The sequence below is a fragment of the Notamacropus eugenii genome, chromosome 4 (assembly GCF_028372415.1).
Source record: "Notamacropus eugenii isolate mMacEug1 chromosome 4, mMacEug1.pri_v2, whole genome shotgun sequence".
In the NCBI taxonomy this organism is placed as follows: Eukaryota; Metazoa; Chordata; class Mammalia; order Diprotodontia; family Macropodidae; genus Notamacropus; species Notamacropus eugenii.
The window spans coordinates 63,352,112-63,378,009 of record NC_092875.1 but is presented as its reverse complement, the minus strand read 5'-3'; the positions used below and the strand labels follow the sequence as shown (position 1 = coordinate 63,378,009).

General features: G+C 40.9%; 1 protein-coding gene and 1 pseudogene across 8 annotated transcripts in view; both read right to left on the bottom strand.

Moving 5' to 3' along the window:
- GNG7 (G protein subunit gamma 7) overlaps positions 1-25,898 on the bottom strand; it is a 371,729-nt gene that overhangs the window by 116,823 nt on the left and 229,008 nt on the right. For 6 of the 8 annotated variants that reach the window (XM_072601444.1, XM_072601446.1, XM_072601445.1 and 3 more), the window contains one exon: positions 6,178-6,203. The exons of 1 other annotated variant lie outside the window; for it this stretch is intronic. The gene's annotated coding sequence lies outside the window, so the exon portion shown is untranslated. Of the gene's footprint in view, positions 1-6,177; positions 6,204-15,632; positions 15,741-25,898 lie in introns of those variants that run through there. One more of the 8 variants, XM_072601450.1, reaches the window with a different exon arrangement.
- Positions 6,215-15,626, bottom strand: LOC140499692 (bis(5'-nucleosyl)-tetraphosphatase [asymmetrical] pseudogene; annotated as a pseudogene).

The window sequence follows — 25,898 nt, the reverse complement described above, 5'->3', positions numbered from 1 at the left end:
TAGATCTGTGACCCTCTGACCACTAGTGAAGGGGAAATCCTTTCAGTGTTTCCAGAGGCAGCCAATTTCACCTTTAGCTAGCTTTCATTTTGTCCTTACACTGAGCAGAAACTTGTCTTCCTGCAACTTCTAACGACTGTTTCTACTTCTGCCCCATGGGTCCAAGCAGCTCAAACTTAAAACCTCTTTCAGGGATATTTCAAACCCTAAAAGACAGCTATCATGTCTTCCCTAAGTCTTTTCTACAAAAAAATAATATCTTTGGTTCCTTCAAATGATCCTTGTAGTGCCTAGTCTCCTGCCTGCTTATCACCTAGATGGTCTCTTCTGGCCATTCTCTATCAGAAGTCTTCTTTTTTCCCCTCTTTAAATTAATTAATTAATTAATTGATTAGTTTTTAGTTTTCAACTTTTGCTTTTATAAGATTTTGAGTTCTAAAATTTCCCCCCTTCCACTCCCCCTCCCCAAAACAGCATGAAGTTTTGCTATATGGCTATACATGAATGATCATATTAAACATATTTCCACATTAGCCATGCTGTGAAAGAAGAATCAGAACAAAATGGAAAAGCCATGAGAAAGAAAAAAACAAAAAGCAACAAAAAAGGTGAAAACGGTATGCTTTAATCTGCATTCAGACTCCATAGTTCTTTCTCTAGTTGTGACTAGCATTTTCCATTATGAGTCTTTTGGAATTGTCTTAGGTCATCATATTACTGAGAAGAGGTAAATCTATCAAAGTTGGTTATTGTGTTCAATGTTCTCCTGGTTCTGCTCACTTCACTCAGCATCAGTTCATATAAGTCTTTCCAGGTTTTTCTGAAATCCACTTGCTCATCATTTCTTTAGTATTCATTTAGTATACATTCATATACCACACCTTGTTCAGCCAATGCTCAACTGATGGACATCTCATCAATCTCCAATTCTTTGCCACCACAAAAAGAGCTGCTATAAATATTTTTGTAAATGTGGTCCTTTCCCCTTTTTTATGTTCTCTTTGGGATGCACAGTTTTATATACCCAAAGAGTATAGTTCCAAATTGTTCTTCAGAATGACTGAATAAATTCACAACTCCACCAACAATGAAATGGTATTCCAATTTTCCTACATCTTCTCCATCACTTACAATTTTCCTGTTTTGTCATATTAGCCAATCTGATAGGTGTGATGTGGTACCTCAGAGTTATTTTAACTTTAATTTAATTTAATAGTTATTTGGAGCATTTTTTTATATGACTATAGAAAGCTTTAATTTCTTCATCTGAAATGACTTGTATTCTTAGATTTGACCCAGTTCTCTATATATTTTAGAAATGAGGCTTTTAAAAATTCAGTAAAAATTGTTTCCCAGCTTTCTGTTTCCCTTCTAATCTTGGTTTCATTGACTTTGTGCAAAAACTGTTTAATTTAATGTAATCAAAATCATCCATTTTGCATTACATAATGTTCTCTATCTTTTGTTTTGTCATAAATTCTTCTATTCTCCATAGATCTGACAGGTAAACTATTTCCTGCTCTCCTAATTTGTTCATGGTTTCACCTTTTATGTCTAAATTATGTACCCATTTTGACCTTATCTAGGTACACGATGTAAGATGTTGTACTATGCCTAGTTTCTGCTATACTGTTTTCCAGTTTTCCCAGCAGTTTTTGTCAAATAGTGAGTTCTTATCCCAGAAGCTAGAATCTCTAGGTTTATCAAACTGTAGCATTACTATATATACTGTAGTCATTGACTACTGTGTCTTGTATACCTAACCTATTCCACTGATCCATCACTCTATTTCCTAGCCAGTAGCACGTAGTTTTGATTGCTGTTTTATAACACTGTTTTAGTTCTGGTACAGCTAGCCACCTTCCCTTGCATTTCTTTTCATTAATTCCCTTGATATTCTGAATCTTTTGTTTTTCCAGATGAATTTTGTTATTATTTTTTCTATCCCTACAAAATACTTTTTTGGTAGTTTGATTGGTATGGCACTAAATAAGTAAATTAATTTAGGTAGAACTGTCATTTTTTATCATATTAGTTCAGCTTACTTATGAGCAACTGATATTTTCCCAAATAATTAGATCTGACTTTATTTGTGTGAGAAGTGTTTTGTAATTGTGTTCAAATAGTTGGGTTTGTCTTAGCAGGTAGACTTCCAAATATTTTATATTGCCTACAGTTATTTTAAATGGAATTTCTCTTTCTATCTCTTGCTGCTAGGCTTTGCAAGTAATAAATGGATATATAATATATAGTAACATCTAGGATTTATGTGGGTTTACTTTATATCCTGCAACTTTGCTAAAGTTGTTAATTACTTCAAGCAGTTTAGTTGGTTCTCTAGGATTCTCTAAGTATACCATCACATCATGTGCAAAATGTGATAGTATTGCTTCTTTATTGCCTTATCAATAGTCTTCTTAAAATGAAGTTTCCAGAGTCACAATGTTCCACATGGGTTCTGACCAAGAACCATATTTCACTACATAAGCAGTACCACCACAAAATTGTCGTACCCTTTTTTTTTCCAGGCCAAAATTGGTTTATAACCTTTCATCATGTAATCATCGCATGGCATAATTCTGTTTCATTCCACTAAAAGGTTATCAGAGCAGCAAAGTATTCACCAGTGGCATTTGGATATACATTTATCTCCTGCACACTACAAGCCAGGAGCCTAGAATTTTCAGTGCACAAGCACTGTCAGTATATTTCCAAAAGCCAACTTGCATGGTTTCTTTAGAGTGATGTAGAACTAACAGTATTTTCACTCAAATCAATGAAGAGCTGTAGGTTCAAAGGGAAAGGAGGATGAAGGGGAGGCAGGTGAAGCTGCCATGATTAAGACTCGTGATATGGTAAGACTTGCATCTTCTTGTGCTACTAAACTGTACAGTTTGCCTGCCAGTGATACAGTTTAGTAATAAACGATTTTTAAGTAAAACTGGCACAAAGTGGGCTTTTAAAAAAAAAGTTTCATGTAATGGTTGCAACTCCACTTACAAAAAATTTGTCATAAAATCTGCAATGATTATGCAGTGAAATATGGTAAGAGTATAGGGAAACTAACCACCTTCTGTGTTTTGGACTCTGCATCTTTTAATGCAGCCTAAATTCATTAACTGCACTATATGCAACAGGGAAACACTAAACACTTGCCGAATAAATGTGGGAATTAAGCAAGGATGCCGCCATTGTACACTGGTATTTGGTACAGTGCTAGAAATCCTAACAGTAACCATAAGACAAAAGAAAGAAATGAATGGCATAACAGAATTACCTCTATTTGCTAATGACATACGGTGGTTTACTTAGAAAATCCTAGGCAATTAGCAAAAAAAAAAAAAAAACAAAACCCAATAAAAACACCCAAGAGAATCAATGGTTTCATTAAGTAGCAAGATACAGAGTAAATCCTTGAAAACTAAAAGCATTTCTGTACAATAATAACAAAATCCAGAAGGACATAATAAAGTCTCATTCAAAATAATCACACACTACATGAAATACCTAGGACTCATTCTACCCAGGCATACTCAAAACCTGCACAGGTACGATTCTACAACTGAGTCCAGGAGTTTTTGGGAAGCCCTGCTGCACTGCTGATTCGGATTCAGCTTGAAGTGCAATTTTTAAAACCCTCAGATCTTTTTTAGACAAACTGTTCTTGAGTCATGGACTCTCCAAACTTGCACTTGTAGATTTGATTTTTTTGAACCAAAGTGCAGGACTTTCTTTTCATCACACTTTAATTTTATTAGATCAGGCCCATCATTCTAACCTATCAAAATATTTTTGTATCTTGACTTTGTCATCTAGTGCTCTAAACATCCTTGCGAGCTCCACGTCAAGAAAAAATGTAGAACAGTCATCTTGTGGACTCACTGAGATCACTGATAAAAATGTTGAGTACAACAGAACCAAGGGCATATCCCTGGGGCATTCCATTAGTAAGATCTCCCTGCAAGCTGACATTAAGCCTTTGAAGTCTACTCTTTGTGTACAAGCATGTAACCATTCAACTTATAGGCTTTTAAAGTTTAAAGTGACCTTAAAAATGATTTACTTCAATCCTCTACATTTTACAAATGGGGAAACTGAGGTCCAAAAAGTTAAGTGACTTGTCTAGTAAGTCGATGTGGTAACATGGAAAGGACACTAGATTTGGAGTCTGAGGGACAGGGTTCAAATTCTTACTATTTGTGTGACTATGGACAAGTGGCCTTGGACCCTCTTAGTCTCTTTAGGCCTCAGTTACCTCACATGTAAATGAGGAGGTTGTGCTAGAGAAACTTTAAAGTTCTTTCCCGCTCTAAATCTCTGAGCCTATGAAATGCCAGACCCCCTCCATCGTGCAAGCCTCTCTTGCTTGATTCCTCTCCTCTTTAGATGTGACCGGGCTATACGCCCACTGCCTGCCAAGGTGGACACCCTTCACTTGGGATGAAGAATCAGAAGCAAGCTCAGCTGGGATACATCAAATTCTAGGTTCAATCTGAATACAGTTTTCATTGTCACTTACTACTACTCAATTCTGGAACAAGGCTCACTTGATTACTCAACAAATATTCATTAAGGACTTTGTGTAGAGCACTTGGTTAGGTACAACAGATACAAGAATAGATATGACTCTCAAGGAGTTTACAACTTGAAAATACAGAGATGCAAATAAGAGAGGCAGGCAGCACTAAATCATGGTATATTGGTAGAACACCGGACTCTGGAGTCAAGAAGACCTGATTTAAAATACTGCTTCACATACTTACTACTTGTATGATCTTGATCATATCAATTAAATTCTCTGGCCCTCAGTTTCCTTCTCTGTAAAATGAGGAGCTTGGACTCTGTAACCTCTAATGTCCCTTCTGGCCCTAATAATATAACTCTAAGAACTAGGATACAAATGAGAGTGAGGTAAGGGCGAGGAGAGATGCAAACAAAGCGTTATAAGAACTTTGAAGAGGAAAAGGTAATTTCAACTATGAAAGTAAATGAAGGCTCCATGGAGGATATGGTGGTACCTCTGCTGTGTCTTAAAGGACCTCAATAGATGGAAAATGGAGGTAGGTCATAGTATGAGCAAAGGCACTGAAACAGGAAAAGGAAGGAAAAATGTTGATTGAATTGAAGAGAACTGATGATGGAGAACAGTATAGTTTAGCTAGAATGTAGTCAGTCAATAAACATTTATAAGCACCTACTATGTGCTGGGCACTGTGCAAAGTGCTGGGGATACAAATGCAAAAAAAAAGAGGAGTCCTTGCCTTAAGAAGCTTAAGTAAAATGGGGGAAGACATAGAAAAGGAAGCTGAAAGGATGTGGGGGAGAGAAGGAAGACATCCCACAAGAGGACATGGGGGGGAAGTTGGAGAAGTTCTACGGCTATGCATTTAGGGAAGAAATGAGATGTCTGACCCAGGGTCCCTCCTCAGATGGAGGTTTGGAATTAACATTCCCCCTCCCCTGAAACAGAAGGGCAGAGGGCAGTGAGAAGGTGGGGAATCGAGGCTCTTGGGATCTCTCAGGGTGAAGACAGCTTCCTGAGGCATGATGGAGAAGTCCTCTCATGATGCAGCCAGTTGAGAAATGAAACGTATGTGTGGCAGATTACTGGAGGGAAACAGAACAAGATAAGATGGAAAGGTAGGGTAGTGCCAAACCACAGAGGGTCTTGAATGCCATGATCACTTAATTCAGTAAGCAATGGGGAGCCACTGAAAGTTTATGAGGTGAAGGGTGATGTATGAAAGCAGTGTGTAAGGAAAATTACTTGGGCAGTAGTATGACACATGCATTGGAAAGGAGCTAAATTACAGGCAGGAAGACTAGTAAGGAGGCTATTTCAGTTTTCTAGGAAAGAAGGAATGCGGACTGAAGTCAGGTAGCTGCAGTGGGGGTGAAAAGGAGAGAGAGAGATATAAAGGCAGTTTCCCCCTTAAGGGACCAGCTCTTCCAGTTCCTTCAAGAGGAAGGTCCAGATATGTTTTCAAGATAAAAGGATCCTAAAATTACAACATTCAGAAATACCTTCAACTGACTGAGTAATGTTTCAGGTTCTTTCCTCTATGTCAACTGCAGGCAATATACCACGTATATTTTTAAAAGAAAATACTATGGCTTGTTTTATTCATAAAAAAAAAAGATTCAAAAGATAATAAAACAGGCTGTAACTCTACATACCTTGTCCCACTGTACTCAGATTTTCCCTGTAAGAAAAACAAAGAGATGATTAAGCATTTAAAAAAATATTAAATAGTTTATATCTAAAGAACTTTTATGTTTGCAAAGGTGCAGAAAGGTCAGGTGACTTTACTAGGGTCACACTGCTTGTATCAGAACTAGGACTTGAATCCAGTTCTTCTAACTCCAAAATCAGTAGGTCTTTCTTATTTTAACTACATCATGAGAGGCCTCCCCTCCAGAGTTCTATGACCTCTTAGGATCAAAGATGCAACTCAAACATCCCTCTCTGCATGAATGAAGTCTTTTTCCCTTCATCCGCTTCTAGCATACTCCCCACAGCTACTCGGTATTTGTTGTCTTTAGGTTTATTCTGTACCTACTTAGAAACATACATGCTTGCAATCTCTTCAGAGGACAATGGAAGTTCACTGAATGTAGAGACATGTTGTTCTTTGTATTTGCATCCCCAGTGCCTAGCACAGTGCCTGGCATGGAATAGATGGTTGTTGATTGTCGATTGATTGGGAAGTGGAAGGGGTGTCAAAATGATCAAACCCAATGCCCTTATTTTCCAGATAAAAGGAAGGGGGAAGGCTTGCACACAGGTAAAGAAGAGCAAAGTTGTTCAGAGATTCAGTAAGTAACAGTCTCCTCTTCTCCCTTGAAGACAACTCAGGAGCCAGAAGGCATCTTTGGCCAGGTCTGACCAGAAAGCTCTGGCTGATCCTAACAGGATGGGAAGGCCCTCTGTACAGACACAGACCATGTGCTTGCTCTCCAAGAATTAGTCTAGCTAAATGTAGAGAGTCACATTACACAGTTAGGCATCAGCAGATAACACTTTTTTGGCCAGAGAAATTCATAAAGAACATTTATTTAAGGTTTAAAGGGACCAGAATAGGCATCCACAGAAAGAGGACCCACAGAGATGAAATTACACATCTTTCAAAGAACTAAAATATTTGAAAGACACAAGAGCCTACACGAATTTAAATCATGGAATGTCAGAGACAAAAGGGACTTTTGAAATCATCTAGTCAAAGGTTCTTAACCTTTTTTGCATCCTGGCTCCCTTTGGAAGTCTGGTGAAGTCTAAGGACCCTTTCTTGGAACATTGTTTTTAAATGCATAAAATAAAGCATATAGGATTACAAAGGAAACCAATTATATTTAAGCATAGTTATCAAAACACTTTAAAAATAAGTGCACAGGCCCCAGGTTAAGACTCCAACCTTTCCATGTTACAGATAATAAAAGTGAGATTAGAAGAAGAGAAACAACTTGCCTGAGATCATACAATTAAGGCAAAGCCAGAACCCCAGTGCCCAGACTTCTAGTTCTTGGACCCTTTTCACTACGACAGAAGAGTGTCATTGACTCTCCCAAGCAAATGCCTTGAGGAATTGTAAGGGATTTCCAAGAAATTATTTATACACAAAAGATTGCTCACAAATTACAAGTGTATGGAAAATCCTATTAAATCCCAAAGTGTTATAAAGAGCATTAAACGTAATATAAGGGTTTGCTTTTCCCCAAAGCCCAAGATAACAGCCCTGGTAGGCAGAAGGTCTGAATTCTAGGCTTGTCTGCAGTCCTATCTGTGTGGCCCTAGGTTTGTCAGCTCTCTGCTCTTTGCCTCAGCATTCTTTCATGTCAAATGGCAATATAATCCTTATAGTATTTAACTCACAGGGACTTTGTGAAAAAAGTAGTTTGCAGTTGTAAAACAAGACAGAAATGAGAGCTATTATTATCACCATCTCATAATTGACAGAGAATTCAGACAGCTACACAATCAGTTCTTTAAAGAAGGTAGTTTTGCACTTTTCAGAAAAACAAAACTCCTCTTACAAAATCTTGTATTATTCCACTTAGTAATGTCTAGTCCCCAAACATTTACAATGGTCGAAGTCCAGTATGTCTAACACGCCAGTTCAAGGGAGAAAAACAACAGCAAAATATACCAAAAAATCAGGAACTGAGTCTACAATGGCAATGTGTTGTGTTTTTCCACCTCTGGTTTTGAGTTAAAACTATTTCAGCCACGTGCAGGGGTAAACTTAGAGGTGGAAAAAGGCAACCTCTGGAATGAACCAATTAACCTCATATGGAAGAGCTGACAGGTCCATGACTACACCCAGAAGCCAACTGATGCTGCCTGCTGACCTCAGTGGGTGAGGGAGATGAAAGGGAATGGAAACTAAGAATCCCATGATTAGTTCCCTTGGGATGAGTTAGGGAGAGAGGGGAAGGAGGTGGGCTATAAGTCATCTAACCATGTGCGACCAGGTTCCCTTTCTTCAGGAAACGTTTTAGACCATCCCAGGACCTTGTGATCTCATTCATAGAGTTGAAAGGGACAGCAGAGATCCTCTAGTGGCTAGGGGATGTTAACCTGGGATCCATGAACTTGCATGGTTTAAAAAAATATATAACTCTATTTCAACATAATTTATTTCTTTTGTAATCCTATACATTTTGTCTCATGCATTTAAAAGCACAATTTTGAGAAAAGGTCCATAAGCTTTACCAGACTGACGACCAAAGGAGTTCGAGACATACAAAAAGTTAAGAATCCCTAGTCTAACCCTCTCATTTTACAGAGAAGGAGACTGAGGCTCAGATGTGGAGGGGACTTGCTCAGGGTTGCAAATGTAGATTTTGAACTCTGATTATCTTCCAAATCCAGCATTGTGGCCACCATCCTCTGCCACCTTTCTGCTCACTCCTCTCAATGCTGATGTTCTGACAGGCTGGCTGTGCCAGAAATTATATGGGACTTGGTAGATTTTCCTTGTGTTATTTTCCCCCTTTTTTCTCTGTTGGTATTTTCTCCCCCTTTGTTGCAAGGTTCGAATCAAGTCATGCCTGCTTTATGATTCCTTCTCTTATTCCTCCAGTATGTGCACATTTCTCCCTTCTGTGAGCTATGATTGGGACTCACTTACCTAGCACGAGCTAGTGTGGCCTAATGGATAGTGCTGGACTTGGAGTCAGGGAGACCTGGCTTCCAGTTTTGTCTTTGACATTTACTAGATATCAAGTCACTTAACCTGTATAAGCCTCAGCTTTCTCATATGTAAAATGAGGACAACATCTATAGCTTATATATGTAAATATGTATACTATATATACACATATATATCTCACAGGGTTTTGTGAGATAATAAATGATAATATATGTAAAGTAGTTTATAAACTTCTTCAACTATAAAATGAGAGGCTGGGACTCTAAGGCCCTTTCCAGCTCTAACTCTGTGACCCTATAACGTACTTTATTAACTATTATTTGGTACCTGTTATCTTTCTTCTCTAAAGTCTGTGCGACTGAGAACATCAGCAGGAAAAGCTCTAACCTTCTATGTTCTTTTGGATTTTTTAGTTTCTCACAGTTTATTGCTCAGGTATACGGGTACAGAGATTTGGTTTTACATCCTTCCACACCGCTCTTCCATTTCAGCACCATGCCTCATTCACTGGTTGCTTCAGCTTCTTTGCACAGCCTGGCTGTATAATCTAACCAAAGCGCAGCTGATCTCAGAGGAGACCCCTGACAGCCTCGGCAAGCCAGATCCTGGACATCTTACAAGACCTTCCCTCTCCTGGGCTCGAGGTGTACTGGAGCAGAGAAATTGTTTCTCTTCTCTGAGGGAGGCTGCCACAGCCTTAACCTGGGCCAGCTTGCAGGCTCCTCCAGTTTCAGCGAGAGGCAAGCTTGGTGCTCCCTGCACAGCTGGATTTCCACACTGTAGTTCTTCACCTCAGCCAGTCAGCAGATAACTGTTTTGGGTTTGCTGTTGGCTACATAGCTCAGATCACTCTTGAATCCCTCAACTATGTTCAGCTGGCTGGCATCCAGGTCAGCTTCTTCCTGGGTCTCCCTAAAAGCTGCCTGTAGGTCACTCTCTCCTGGGTCTACATGACCTTTAGGAGGAGTCCAGTGATGTGTTCCATATGATGTCTGTAGCAGGAGAAACTCAAAAGCTTTGTTGTCCACTCAGGGAATGCAAGGTCTTTGGAAAATGATAAAGCCACGTATTCTTAGAGACATGGTCCACCTCCTGGACTGTGAGTATGGGGAGGAACTTTCTATGTTCTAAGATACTTTCTGGAGCTTTGTCATTCTTTGTCATTCATTTGTGTCTGACTCTTTGTGACACTGTGGACCAATGCATGCCAATGCTGTCCATGAGGTTTTCTTGGCAAAGATACTTAAGTGATTTGCCATTTCCTTCTCTGGTGGGTTAAGGCAAATAGAGGTTAAGTGATTTGCCCAGGGTAACAGAGCTAGTAAGTGTCTGAGGCCACATTTGAACTCAGGTCTTCCAGATTCCAGGCCCTGTGCTATGTTGTCCCTTTAAGTTGTAATACTGTATCCTAAAGTCACTTTCTGCTATATTTTTTTACATTCTGCATTCATGTATCTAGTTCTAATACTCTCAGTTCTAAATTCTGAAGGACATCATAGTATAGTGGAGATCTGGGTTTGAACCTTGGTTTCTTTCCTAAAAAAAAAAAAAAAAAAAGAAAGAAAGAAAAAGAAAAAGGAAAAAAAAAGATGGTCACAGGGCAATATGACCTACAATGTATTTTGAACCCTACTTTCTTTCTTTCTTTAAAAAAATAAATTTCTAGTGATATACTTTATTTGCATAGCATATCCCTCCTTATTCCCTGACCTAAAGAGTCAAGGATTATAACAAAAAAAAGAGGGAAAGAAAAACAGTTCAGTAAAATCAGTCAAGATATGGATAAAGTCCGACATTATGTACAGATATGCAGTGTTCCATACCCAGAGGCCTTCCACTTTGCAACGAATCAGGATAAAGCACCTTCTAATATCTCTTCTTTGGGGGCCAAACTTGGTCATTATAATTTCAAAGCATGTATTTACATTTATTATATATTCTTACAGTCATTGTGTATATTATTTTCCTGGCTCTGCTTACATCACTTTGCATTAGCTCATGTCTTGCCAAGCCTCTCTGTGTATTAATCATGCATATTCTTCCTCTTTCACAGTATAGTAACAGTTCATTATATTCATGATCTTTTCATCTTCTTTACCCTGTCTTAATCGGTGACGAATCCTATTTTGTGTTTTCATCACCGCCATTAACATATTTTGAGAACCTGAGCAGGGGCAATGTGGCAGAGGAGGAGGAGGAGGAGTATGGAGAGAGCCCAGGTGAGCGTGAAGCATTGCTGTGGTCTCTCCTAAAATAGTAACCTGAGGAAGAAGTCCCCCAGAGAGGACAAAGAAGGCTCCAACATAAAACTTGTTCAGGGTAGCAACAGGAAAGGTGAGGAGAAAGAAGGGGATTTTAAAGAGGGTCCAGGCAAAAGTGAAGCGAAGCATGGCTGAGGCCAAAGGAGAGTGTTTCATTCTGGAAAGTCAGAGCTATAGTGAGAGCAGCCATGGGGAAGCAGGCTGTCAGACCCGTTCAGGAGCAGTGGTGGTACTGGTTTGATTACGCTCCAGGCAGCATTGTTCAAGAGCTCAGAACTTCAAGACTCAACACTTGCTAGCTGTGTGACTTCACTTTCTAAGCCTAAGTTTTCTCATCTGTAACATGGGGATAATAGTATTTAAACTATCCACCTCACTGGGTTGTTATGGAGGAAATGCTTAGGATACCTTAAAAAACTAGAAAAATGCTGAATTATTGTTATCATCCACTTCCTTCTGTCTTTAGCCTTCAATATTCCCAGGTAGCTGCTAGCTCTGATACTGTGTTCTAATGCTCCTCTGAACTCTGATATATTGTGATTTTAGAAGAGAACACTTAGAAGAAAGGTACTTAAATATATTTCACTACAATATTCTTCAACAATTCAATGTTATTAATATCAGTAGTGTTATTTTTACAAAATCACAATCTAATACGAAATAATGCTTTCAGGAGGACAGTCAGTCATTTTGGCACAAAGTGTTATTCTATTATTACTTTATTATTGTTAGTATTATGTTATTACCACTTGCTGGTGGGGGCAGCTAGGTGACACAGTGGATAGAGCATTGGGCCTAGAGTCAGGAAGATTCACCTTCCTGAGTTCTGATCCAGCCTCAGATATTTACTAGCTTTGTGACCCTGGGCAAGTCATTTAACTCAGTTTGCCTTAGTTTTCTCATCTGTAAAACAAGAAACGACAAACACTCCAGTATCTTTGCCAAGAAAACCCCAAATGGGGTCATGAAGCCCTGGAAAGGACTGAAACGACTGAACAGCAACACCAGGGGGTGGGGGGGTGGCTGTTGGAGGAGGACCACAGGCCAGGAATTCCTTTAGGATTTTACACTGTGGTTTCTATAGTGTATCCCCCCTTTAACTTTGTTCCGTTCAAAAAACATTAATAAGCACTCAAATGCCTGAATTTCTCAGTTCCTCACTCTATCTGACTCCTAGGATCTATTTCTTCAGTCCACCTGAGCTACAAACAGGGATGATACCACCCACAAGTGTTCTACTTCCACACTCAAGAATTCAGAATTTCCTTTATATTATCATAATCTTTTATCTTTTGATCTCGCCATGCCTCTTAAGCCTACCTCTTATCCTTGCCCTCACTACCAGTCCATTCATCCCTCAGGGGTATCCCAGGTCTCCTTCTTTTCCAATCTTGACTGCTACATGAACAAGCTCAATTCTAGACCATCTCCCACACTAGAATCTCTTGATCCCTTGGCTTCTCATTGACCATGTTTTGTTAAACATTAATTCTGGATCACTCAAACCATTTGCCTCCTTCACTCCTACTCATATGCCGCTGAACAGAATGAAAGAAATCATAAAACTGTGCTGGCTTGGTCCATGACAAGTTTACCAGAGCTAACCTCTGAGTGGGTGCTTATTGTAACGAGGCAATCCTACAATAGATCCTTCTTAATTGATTCCATATCCCACTCATCACAACAGCTGTTCCAAACTTTTTCTTCTTTCTTTAGGCTCCCCTGCCACCATCTGCTAAGAACTCCCTCTTCCTCTACTCACATCCCTCTGACATTTCCCCGCTGTCTACTCCTTTACTGAAGTCTCTGATGATGAAGTGGCCCTTCTACTTGCCAAGGCCAGCCCATCTCCATGTACCCTTGGATCCCATCTCCTCTCATCTTTTCCAGAAGATTGACTACAGCATCACCCTCCCTCTATTTTTCAATTTTTCCATATTTGCTGGTGCCGTCCCTGGGCCTACAAACACACCCAGGCATCCCCAATTCTTGCAAAAACCTTCACTAGATCTTACCAGGCCATCCATCCATCATTCTATATCTCTCCTTCCTGTTCACCTAAACTCCTTAAAAACACACACACACAAAACTGATCTATAATTGGTATCTTCATGTGCTCTCCTATCACTTGTCTAACTGCTCTCCAATCTGGCATATGACCTCATCATCATCTGAAACTATTTTCTTCAAAGTCACCAATCAATAAAAGCCCAAGACATATCCTTCAAAGACACTCAGAATTCGTGGGCATGACTTGGATGAAAATGTGTATCAAAGGAGACTGAGAAGGAGTGATCAGACAGTAGGAGGAGAACCAGGAGAGAGCAGTGTCACAAAATTCTAAGAGGGTGATCCACAGTTTCAAAGGCTACAGAGAGATCAAGAAGGATAAGAACTAAGGAAAGGTTACTGGATTTGGCAATTAAGAGATAGGTAGTCAGAGAAACATATGACTTTAAAACAAAAAGAGGTCTTGAAGATCATCTTGCCTCAGCCACCATGTGACCCTGGGCAAAAAACACTTAACTACTTTGAGCTCATTTGTGAAAAGAAAGATTTGGATTAAATGGTCTCAAAGGTCTCTTCCTGCTGTAAATCTATGATCTTGTGGTCTAATCCAATTCTCTCAATTTATTTGAGAAAAATGGAGTGCAGACAGGGAAAGTACCATGTCTTCCAAGAATATTAACCTGGTGATGGGCAGATCAGGACATGAGTCCAGTTCTCCTGACTCTCCTTGTTTGAAGCTCTCCCTACTATATTGTGTCTGCATGTGGCACGTATCTGCACCACACTGATTAGCTAATGTATACGTCTGATCTTTACAACTATTCTTCAAGGAAAAGGAAATAGGCCGTTCTGTGAGGATCACAGGGAGGTCTCTGTCAGTCACTGCCAACAAGATTCTTGCCAGGGTCTTCCTTCTGATCTGAAGCTGATCCTTCACCTGGAAGATGGTCATCTATTCAAGAGTCAGTGTGGCTTCAGAAAGGTCCAAGGAACAGCTAACATGGTGTTTGCTGCCTGACAACTCCAGGAGAAATGTCAGGAGCAGAACAGAGGTCTGTACCCAACATTTGTAGATCTAACACCTTTGATACTGTCAGTCATGAGGGCTTGTAGAAGATTATGGCAAAATATGGTTGTCTGGAGAAGTTCATCAATATTGTATATCAGTTTCATGATGGTGTACCTTCATAGTTCTGGATACTGGACAATGCTCTTGCACTTTTCCCAGTCACCAATGGAATGAATTAGGGCTGTGTGCTTGCTCCCATGCTTTTTAGTATGATGCCTTCAAGGATGTTGTCAGATGTCTTCAGTGAGGAGGAAAACAGTATCAAGATCAGTTACCACACTGATGAAAAATTATTTAACTTGAAAATGCTACAAGCCAATACTAAAGTAGGAGGAGAGTTGGTATGTGACCTTTTGTTACAAATGACTGTACATTCAATGCAGCCTCTGAAGCTGAGATGCAACAAGATCTGGACTGATTCTCTGCTGCTTGTGTTAATTTTGGCTTAACAATTAACACCAAGAAAATACAGGTTCTTCAGCAGCCAGCATCATGCCATCCATATGTGGAACCATCAGTTAACAGCAAATGGAGAAATTTTGAATGCTATGGATAAATTCACTTATCTTGGCAGTATACTTTCTAGGGATATACACATTGATAATGAGGTTGACATACGCACTGCCAGAGCTAGCTTCTCACCCACCCAGAGGCAGGTCGGTACCATTATTATCCGCACTTTACAGATGAAGAAACTGAAGTGTGAGGGATGTTAAGAGCCACATAGCTGGTGTCTGAGGCAGGATTTGATCTTCTACACACTATACTACTAAGCTGTCTCATCAGTTCTATGCAGATTACTCCTTTATTTTTGTGTCCAGACTTAGTTTCTAAATTTCAGTATTGCATCACTGACTATTAGACATCTCCAGTAGGATCTCATAGGCACCTAGAACTCAACATATCATCTAAAACAGAACAAATTAAACATTCTCCTCCCCACCCTTTCTCCCTTCTTTCTAATTTCCCTACTTCTGTTAGAGATAACACCATTCTTCTAATCACACAAGTTTACAATCCAGGAATCATCCTTGCCCCCTTTTTGCCTCCCAACCCAGTTCCCAATACACAATGAGCATTGGATCCTACCTTGCTGCTATCTCTCCCCACTTCTACAGTCACCACCCTAATTTGGGCTCTTACCTGGACACCTGCAATGGCCTCTGTTTCCAATCTATGCTTTATGCGACTGCCAGACTGACATTCCTAAAACAGGGATCTGACCTCATACTCATGCTCAAGAAGCTCCAACAGCTCCCTCCGGTCTTTAGGAAAAAATACGACTTGCAATTTTTGGCATTTCCAGCACCTACCTTGCCTCTTTTTTTGCAGTGACCCCTAGTGGCTGCAGGAGTCCAGGGCATGTGTCACTCCCTACAGAAAGCATGGATGGGGGAGGGCTGTGTGCGTGCATGCATGTGTGCATGCGTGCGTGTGTGTGTGTATGTGTGTATGGAGGGGTAAAAGCCTTCACAGAAGTTACTTCCTAGAGAGGTTGCCTTTAATTTTCTGTGCGCGTGCTCCCACTCAATACAACGTAGGCTCCTGAAGAGCAAAGACTGTATTTTTGCTTTTGTGTCCTCAGTGCCTAGTGCAGTGCCTGCCATAGCTAATAATGAAATCTGCACTGAAGTGCTTCACCTCTCTGAGATTCGGTTTTCTCATCGGTGAAATGTGCACTCCTTGCATCAGAAGGTGTTGTGAGGAAAGTACACTGTACACTTTTAAGAGCTATAGAGATATGGTCCACTGTTCTATTCCACCTGCCCTAAAGCCCCAGAAGAAAATCAGCTTCACATCTGAGCCCAGTACTCAGTATGGGGCCCTACCTTTAGCAGATATCTCATAAATGTCTGCTGCTAATGACAGGCTTTCAGAATGTGAGGGAACTTCTCCTGTGTTCACAGTAAGGCTCCTCTAAAGAGTATAAAACAAATTTATTTTCCCACATCTATTCAGGTTTAGCACCATCTTTGCGGTTAAGTAGTTTGTAACTGAGCTAAAGCAACCTCTTTATTACAGATAATGAGAAAGTCTGCCTCGACCCCATCAGCTCCCCAAATAAAAGGCTGAGACTGAGGAAACAACAGTTTTCTGAAATTTTAAATGGCCTCATAAAGAGAATCGCTTCATGTGACTAGTGACCTCAGAGATCATGTGGATCATTCGCCATAGAAGGATGTGCATGGCTCTAACAAGGTAAGGCAGGCACAGAAAGACCCCGGGGAAGCTGGGCCCATGACCTCATAGCGCTCATGCACTCATGAGCGCATTTGCTGGAAGAGCCCATCTCTTGGGACTCTATTAGAAACATTTGCTGTGGTTGTTTCCCCTTCCCTAACACTTGCCTATCTGGCTTCATCCATCACCAGAGCTCCCTTTTCTGGCTAGCAGTGCACAAATCCAGGAGTCTTAGAGTGGGGCAGACTCCACAGCCTCTAAGGTTCCTTCCAAGGATCAGACTCTGGGACAGAAGTGGGGTGAACCCTTCAAACTCCAGCACTAAGAAGGGGGTCTCAGGACTGAATGTCATGTCTTAGAAGGGACACTAGATCCCAGGATCACGGACTCTTGGGGCTCTTAAAGACTGGCTTTTACTGCACAACTGAAGAAATGAAGGTGTAGAGAAGGTCATCACTCCCAAGTCTCCTGCCTCACATAGCCCAGCATGCTAACATTGCACCCAAGTTGTCCTGTTCTCATGAGGAGGAAGGTAAACTTCACTGCCATATAAAGACTTGTGGCTTCATTAACATGGGGTCTTCCTCTCCTGATGCAGGTAGCATATCTCTGCTTTAAAAGAAGATCTTCAAGAGCTGCTGGGGTTGCAGGCTCTGTTGATGAACCTCTCTGAACTTAGCAAATTTGGTCATTAGAGGATACACAACTAGTCTGTCACTAGACTTTAATCAAGACACTTAATCCTGAGTGTGAGTTTTCAAAAAAAAAAAAAAAACAAAAAAACCCCGAAAAACCAAAACACTACTGGAGGCCATATAAGCTCTGAGAATCCTTATCCCAGCTCGCATTCCCACTGATGAACTGGGTTGCCATAGATTGACTCCATCACTCACTGAGAGTTCTAAGGGTTCTTGAGGAGTTAGAAGTAATTCCATAATGCATTTGCTTAAGTTCCCACTGGTGTTCTTCCCCCTAAGATTTTCAGTTGGGAATCAATTGAGTTGGCCAGCCTTAGGTAGCTTTTAGAAAGGGGTATTGATTAATGGTTTACAATAAGGAGAGCCATCTGGGTCCAGTGGTGAGATATAGATCAGGATGAATGGACATGGCCCTAGGGAGACTTTGCCCTTTTTAAGCTAAGGTCTTTCCCAGGTCTCAGTTTGTCTGAGACAACACCTATTTGATGATTAAGGCTAGGTAAGAAATGAGGCAGAGAATGGCCTCTTACCTAGATGGCTATAGAGAAAGTGAGACTGGTGACCTTGCACAGCTCTCCCTCACTTAAACCCAATTCACTTGCATGTCATGGCATCACCTCTATGATGTCAAGGTCCTCTTTGAGAATGAAGGACAAACTACAACAGTAAACAATAAAGAGAGCTGGTACAAAACACCTCCTCCCCTCAAAGTCTGAAATTACTTGTAATTTCCTCACTTGGAGGTAAATTTGTATCTTGCAAGGAGAGGCCTGCAGAGCCAAGTGTGATAATCAAGGCTAGGGGTCAAAGACTGACTAAGGGGTAGAATGACATAGTGGGAGGACACTGGGAGCCAGGAATTCAAATCTTATTTTTGCTACTTATACCTATGTGGTCTTGGGCTAATCACTTAACCTTTCTGAGAAGCGTCTACAAAATGAGGGGGTTGGAATAGATGAGCTCTAAGATATTATTTGCCTCTATGATCCTAAGAAGAATTAGAATATCCTAGACAATGGCCCTGAATATCATTCCCAAAGAGAAAGCCAGACATAGTCTGAGGACAGTCAGTCTCATGGGAAAGTATAGGGCCTCCCAAGGAGGAGAGTTTGGAAAGGGACATCACTCATAGGATCAGAAAATTTAGAGCTGTAATGGAACTCTGAGATCATTTATTCCACACCCTCATTTTACAGATGAAAAACCTAAGGTCACATAAGCAACAAGTGGCAAGGCTAGGATTCAAACCCAGATCCTTTGACTTGACACCATCTCCCTGGTCATGTGATTCATCAGACCACAGTGGATAAGTTCTAGTTTCATTGGTTAAAAAAAATCCACCTCATTCATTTAGAGTCTGAGCTCAGTTTACATACCTTTGGTTTGAACAGTATTTAATGAGGCCAGATTTCCTGTGATGAATTAAGGGGATGATTGTGAAGTCAGTTCAGCTGGCTACCAACATGGCTGTTTCTATCCAGTTTAAATGATTCTCTGGTCCCTTGAGTGTGAGCACAGGTCCTCTATTTCTCTAGAAACATTTGGGTGTTTTTGTAGGGGATTTTCAACCAAAGCAATAACCTTTGTTGTTGTTGTTGCTATCATGTTTAGCAAAGAGAGCTGAAAACCCAAAAAGCATTGGGGGCTTTTTCCCAGCTCTGCACTGGAAGGATGGCTCAGGCAAGCAGCTTGGCACCTAGCTTGCAGGGACATCAGTGGGCGGTATCAGCACCCAGGCTCAGAGTCAGGAAACCCTCTGCCTACACAGCCACCCCCACTGCCCTTGTATGGCCAGCAGCTGAGAAGCCTCAGCCAGGGAAGGCAAAGAGGAAGGAAAGGAGGCTAATGAGAGGTCAGGGCGTCACTCCCCACAGAATAAAAGGGCAAGGCTGAATCATAAACATGAACAACTCAGAGCGGTGCTTTTCGAGGTGTGAGGGCGGAGCATCAGCACTCAGGAGAACACCAAGACAACAGTCAGTGACACACAGGCAAGCTGGCATTTTGGGAGGGAGTGGTTAGAATGGCCATAGGGTAGTTCCACAACAGATGAAGCCATGATAGAAAAGTGCAGTCCCTCTGGTGTAAGGGAGGAGATAGGAAGGGGCCTTCTCACCCTGGAACATTTCTCCACCCTAGTTCCTTTCTGTCATTGTTGAGTTCCTCCATTTTAAATGGCAACCCTGAGTGGCCATCCTTTCTTCCTCTCCTGCCTGTGCAAGAAATTGTGTTTTTGAGAGAAGCAACTAATTGCATATAGTAATTAGTATAAATGAGGCTTTTTTGATTCCAAGTTCAATGCTCTTTCTATAACAAGCTATATCCATCACCTCAAGTCACTTCTAATACCATTTTCAGATGACAATCAACAAGCATTTATTAAGACTTACTATATATCAGGCACTTCTAAGCACCAGGGAATACAAAGAAAGGCAAAAACATGGTCCTTGACTTAAGGAGCTCATTCTAAGGGGGACAGAACAACATGCAAATAACCATACAAGTAACCAGCTAGCTGGTGCTGTAGTGCACAGAGTGTCGGGTCTGCAGTCAGGAAGACTCATTTTCCTGAGTTCAAATCCAGCCTCAGACGCTTACTAGCTGTGTGACCCTGGGTAAGTCACTTAACCCTATTTGCCTCAGTTTCCTCATCTATAAAATGAGTTGGAGAAGAAAGTGGCAAACATTCCAGTATCGCTGCCAAGAAAACCCCAAATGGGGTCACAAAGTGTTGGAAATGACTGAAATACAAGATCTATTCAGTGTAGATAAAAGGTAATTTCAGAGGGACATATGAGTAGCCTGGAAGACTGAGAAATATCTCTTGCAGAATGTGGGATTTGAGCTGATTTTGAAAGAAGTCAGAGAAGACAGGAGTTAGAGGTGAGAAGGAAGAACATTTTAGGCATTGGAGACAGCCAGTGCAAAGACTCAGAGTCAGGAGATTGAGTGCTGCATGTGAGAAACAGCATGCATTTACTTTCAATCAGACTATATCTTAAGGAAGAAAGAAAATTAAAAGGGAATTGAAGGATCCCTGGACTTGGGAAAACTGAAAGATAAGCTAGAGATCTATCTGACTCAACCAAGGTTCAGTGGGTAGGTGACACTTATAGGTCATAGAATGTCAGAGGTAGAAGTGATCTAAGGACTCAGAATGTGAGAGCTGAGAAGGACCTTAGAGCACATCAGAACTGAAAGGGACTTTAGAATACAGATTTCCAGGGGTAGGAGAACTTTAGAATAAAGAAAACTAGAAGGGGATATTAGAAGTTTTCTCATCCAGTCTCCTCATTTTACAAATGAGGAAATTGAGGCTTGGAAAATTATTAGTCAAAGGTCATATGTGTTGGTGACAGAATAAAATGGCCGGTTTTTAGGGGTCTATGGGCTTGTTTCCTTTTTAAAAATATTTTGATAATTATTTCAATATAATTGGTTTCTTTTATAATCTATATACCAAATATCACACACATACACACACACATACACACACACACACACACACACACACACACACACACACACACACACACACAATGAAGAAACTCTGCTCTAGAGGACCTTCTTCCCCAAGGCCTCACTCTCCTAATGGGTGACCACTTGGGACAGGCCCAGTACAAGGCTTCACTTTACTCCCTTCTCTCTGGCCACCTCTTCTACAGCCTAACCAGTCTCCTTCCCTTCTTCTATCACCTTTCTAGCTCTGGAGTCATGACTAAATCAATTCTGCCATTATTACTGGATGGAGTGTGCCAATCTACTTACTGTCCACTACCCTAAGACCTCACTCACCATCCCTGTAACTTTCTTGATCAAAGTACCACTCCTTGGTCACCACTTCCTATGCGTGTTGTCTCCCCCATTAGAATGTAAGTTCCTTGAGGTCTGGGACCGACTGCTTTTTCATCTGTATTAACAGCACTTAGTACAGTGCTTGGCACATAAGAAATGTTTGTTTATCCATTAATTCATTCATTTCTCTATCTGTGTATTCATTCATTCATTTATTCACATCTAAATTAGCCTCACAAGAAAACTGTCTTTTCCATTTGTAAAGATTCCAAGGGAAGGACATCTCACAAACTCAAAAATCCAGACAAGATGTTTCCTCAAATACGACCATTTTGTTTGGCTGGCTGTTAGCAAGAAACTCCATGGCTAGCAGATTGGAAAAGGTATGCTGGGCCTGGCTCTGAGATCACATGCCATGGCCCAGCCCCCAGATATATAAAACAGAAAGAACAATGCACGCCGCTCTCCTGGAGACATAGGCCGGGGGCCTGCAATAATGTGACCTGTGTGCTGGGCCTGCACCATGAACGACCTGCATGGGGCCAAGTGCTCCCACAGTCCGGCCACAAAGCCAGTGGGGGTAACATGGGAGCTCCCCAATTAAGGGCATAAATACTGGCAATAAAAGAGGCAGCTTTTTCCACTGAGTACATTTTAAAAGGGGAACATTTTCACTGCATGAAGGACTTGTTTTGAAACTGGCTCCCGTCAGTCTGCAGTATGTAACATATACAAAAAAGAGACAGACTTCATTGAAGCAAAAACTCCCTATCTTGCCGCCATCATGCCTTCCTAAAGGTAAACCTTAACCAAAGGTATGTGCCTAGCAACTGCAATGCCAGTGTAGACTCCAGGGGAACTGAGCCATGCCTCAGTGGGGCAGCCTGCCTGGCATAGTGACAAGAACACTGGCTCTGAAGTCAGAGGGATTGAGCTCCAACTTTGCCTGTCTACCTGCGTGACTCTGGGCAACTCAAATGATCACTTCTGTGGATTTTTGTTTCCTTATGTACAAAATGACAGGTTGGTATGCGACTGGCAAAGATGAAAAGAGAAGAAAACAGTGTTGGAGCAACTATGAGAAGACCACTCACCAGTGCACTGCTGGCAGAGCTGGGAACTCTTCTATTTGTTTTAGAAAACAATTTGGAATCATGTGAGAGAGAAGTGATTCAACAATTCATACCCTCTGACCTGGTCACCCAATTACTGGGCATGATACCAAGGAGGTCAGTCAGCAAGAAAGATACTCAAATAGTCAAAGTCCTACTTTTTAAGGTAGCAAAAACCTGGAGACAAAGTAGCTGCCCGTTGGTTGGTGTACAGCTGAACTAAGAGAAGGACGTGAGAGGGCCTTGGTGGACTGTAAACTCAATGTTAGTATGATATTGCAGCCAAAGAGGTTAAAGTGGTTCAGGATGGCCTTGAGACTGGCCTAAAGCTTCCAGGAATAAGGAGGTCATGGACCCAATACCTTCTGCCCTGGTCAGATCACATCTGGTAGCATTATGTTGGGTTTGGAATGCAACAGTTGAGAGAGGACATTGATAAGCTAGAGGGCATTTGGAGGAGGTCAGTGAGAATGGTGAAGGGCCTGGAGTCCATACTACGTGAAGAGTAGTTGAAGTAACCAGGGATGTTTAGCCTGGAGAACAGACAACTCAAAGGGATAAGACAGAGAGCTGTCTTCAAAGGGTGGAAATGTAGAAGACAGCTTACACTTGTGGTTTGTCCCCAGAAAGAAGGAGCAGGAACAATTGGCAGAAGTTACAAAGAGACAAATTTAGTTTGATTCAAGGAAACACTTAGATGTGAGCAAAAACATTCAATACATTGAAAAAGAGAACAAAGTAATAACAGCTAGCAATTATATAGTGCTTTACAAAGCACTGTACATTTGTTATCTCATTTGATCTCCACAGTAAATCTGGGAAATCAGTGCTATTAATATGTCTACTTTACAGATGAGGAAACTGAGGCAGACAGTGGTTAAGTGATGTGCCCACGGTCAAATAGCTAGATAAGTGTCTTGGGCTGGATTTGAACTCAGGTCCTTCCTGACTCCAAGTCTGATGTCTAGAAGTTTTCATGCAGAGGCTGGATGACCACTTATCAGGTATGTCTTAAAAGAGATTTTTCTTCAAGTATGGTTTATACCAGGTGGCTAGTGAGGTCTCTTCCAACTTAAAAATTCTGTGATTCTTTCACATTGTGTCATAAGAAACTATGAACTTGAGAAATGCTGAGCAACACAGCAGGCATCAGGAGGAAAAAAGATGATGACTTGACTAATGTAAATGAAAAGAACACTCCAAGGCAGCTGGCTCAGATTAAATGCATGACCAACACTGGTTGTAGATGTCAGATAACAAAGCACCCTTGCTTTCTCCCAGACAGGGGAACAGGGGGCTACAGTTACATACACTTGTATGTGCGCTCCCTATCATTTGGATTTGCTTCACTGTTTTTCTTTGTTAAAAGAATATGTATGTGTGAAGGGGTAGGATGGGGGCAATATTCAGAATAACTGGTATTTTAAAAGGGGCATTAATGTAAAAGTTTGAATGAAAAGGTTGAACTAGATAATCTCTAAGATCAGTTCTAGCCATAAATCCTAGAACCCTGGCCAGTTTCCTCTCATATGGGTCAGGATGTTTCTTTCAAAGGTCCAGTTGTCAGGTATGCAGAATATCACAGCTAAAAAAGGATCTCAAATATCATTTAGACCAAAAGCTTCATTTTTTTCAAATGGAGAAAGTGAGATCTAAGTAAAGGAAATGACCAAAAAGTCACAAAGATGATAAGTGGCAAAACTGGAGTTTCACCAGTAAGAGTAGGATTCTTTTCACATAACTGTGCAGACTGGGTGAGACTTTGAATTTGAATTTTGCCTCTGACAGTTACTGAATGACTATGAACAAATCACAATCTCTGAACCTCAGTTTCGTAATCTAGAAAATGGTGATAATAATGCTTGTAATTTATTACCTATTCCCAAGGATGACTACGAGGATCAAATGTATATAAAGCATTTCCTAACTTTAAACTGAAACACCTAAAGTGTTTATAAAGGTCAGATAGTATTATCTATAAAGGCACAGAAAAGCTTCAAAAGTCTCCAGCAGATTTCTAATCTGAGCAGGAGTCTGCAATGTGCAGTGGAAAGAAACAAGCTCCTGGTTTTGAGTCCTGGCTTCAACATTTAGTAGGTGTGTGACCACAGACAACTCGCTGAATTCCTCAGCTTCATCTGTGAAATGGGGGGTAATAGCAATAACTACTCCCATGTTCATTATGCTTTAAGATTTATAAAGCACTTTCCTAATACTAACAAGAGGAATCATATACTATGAGCAGCATTATCTCCATTTTACAGATGAGAAAATGAAGCTCAGAGAGATGTTAATAGGCATGCCACTGGTCATACACCTGGTGAGCACTGGAACCAAGATTTGAACATAGGTAGATAGAATCTAAGTTCAATATTTGCACTACCTGTTTCACACAACTGTGAACTATAAAGTGATATCAAAATCTGAGTTATTTTTCCTTTCCCTTCTAAGTCTATAAGAAATTGCATGTCCTTAATAATCCTAGTGTAGACTGCCAGTGTTCAATCTGGGAAATTGGCGATCTTAACAGGCTGAGCTGGCGTGGATAGCCATGGAATTGTAAAGCTGAAAGCGACCTTAAAGTCTATTCCCCTCATTTTGCTCATGAAGAAACTGAGGTCCAAAGTATAACCAACAACATCACATATTGAATAAATGGTAGAGCCAGGATAGGTACAGTATCTTGACACCCTTCCATGACATGATGATTCCTTTCCCTCAAAGTCTGTCATCTAGAAATAGGATAGTCTCAGGAATTTGAGGATTTCTGAGGGCGAAGGATTCATTTATGGTTTAGGGACAATTTGCAGTTTGGCAAAAATTGAGGAAAACTGGAGCCAAGGAGAGGCATCTGAACCACTCAGGCACTACTAAAGAAATAGACAAACAGTAAGCAAGGGCTCTCTCCCAGCCTAGCAGATTCAGACCTGATTGCTATAAGGAATTCCCAGCAAAGAAACTTCTACAAGTGCAGCTTTTCAACTCTTCAGCAATTGGTAGCTTTAAAGAATTGTCTGGGGGCAATAAGAAGTAAATGACATGATCAGGGTCACATGGCAAGGACAGGGTTTCTTTTGATGAGTTTATCTGGACTTCTATTTAAAATGGTGTTGTTGAAGAGCCCAACTCTCCCACACATATCCCAGCAAAGATGTAAACAGGCCCCAGATGGCACAGTGATTTGTTGGCTAAGTTGTATCAATCATGTCTAACTCTTTGTGACCCCATATGGGGGTTCTCTTGGCAGAGATTCTAGAGTGGTTTGCCATTTCCTTCTCCAGCCTATTTTACAGATGAGGAAACTGAGGCAAATAAGTTAAGTGACTTGCCCAGGGTCACACAGCTAATAATTGTCTGAGGTCAGATTTGAACTCTGGAATATGAGTCTTTCTAACTCTAGGACTGGCACTTTTTCTACTACGCTACTTAGCTGCCCTTGGAACAATGATAAAGAAGATCAAAAAGAAATAGTAGGAAGTTTCTCCATCTAGTCTAGGATAGCACAAAAAGATGGCCAGAAATCTGTGAACAGGCAGGGATGGGTTATGCCAGGGAAGGCCCAGACCAATTTGTGTGTCAGTAAACACTGCTGGAAACCTCCAATTCCCTGAGCTGAGATACAC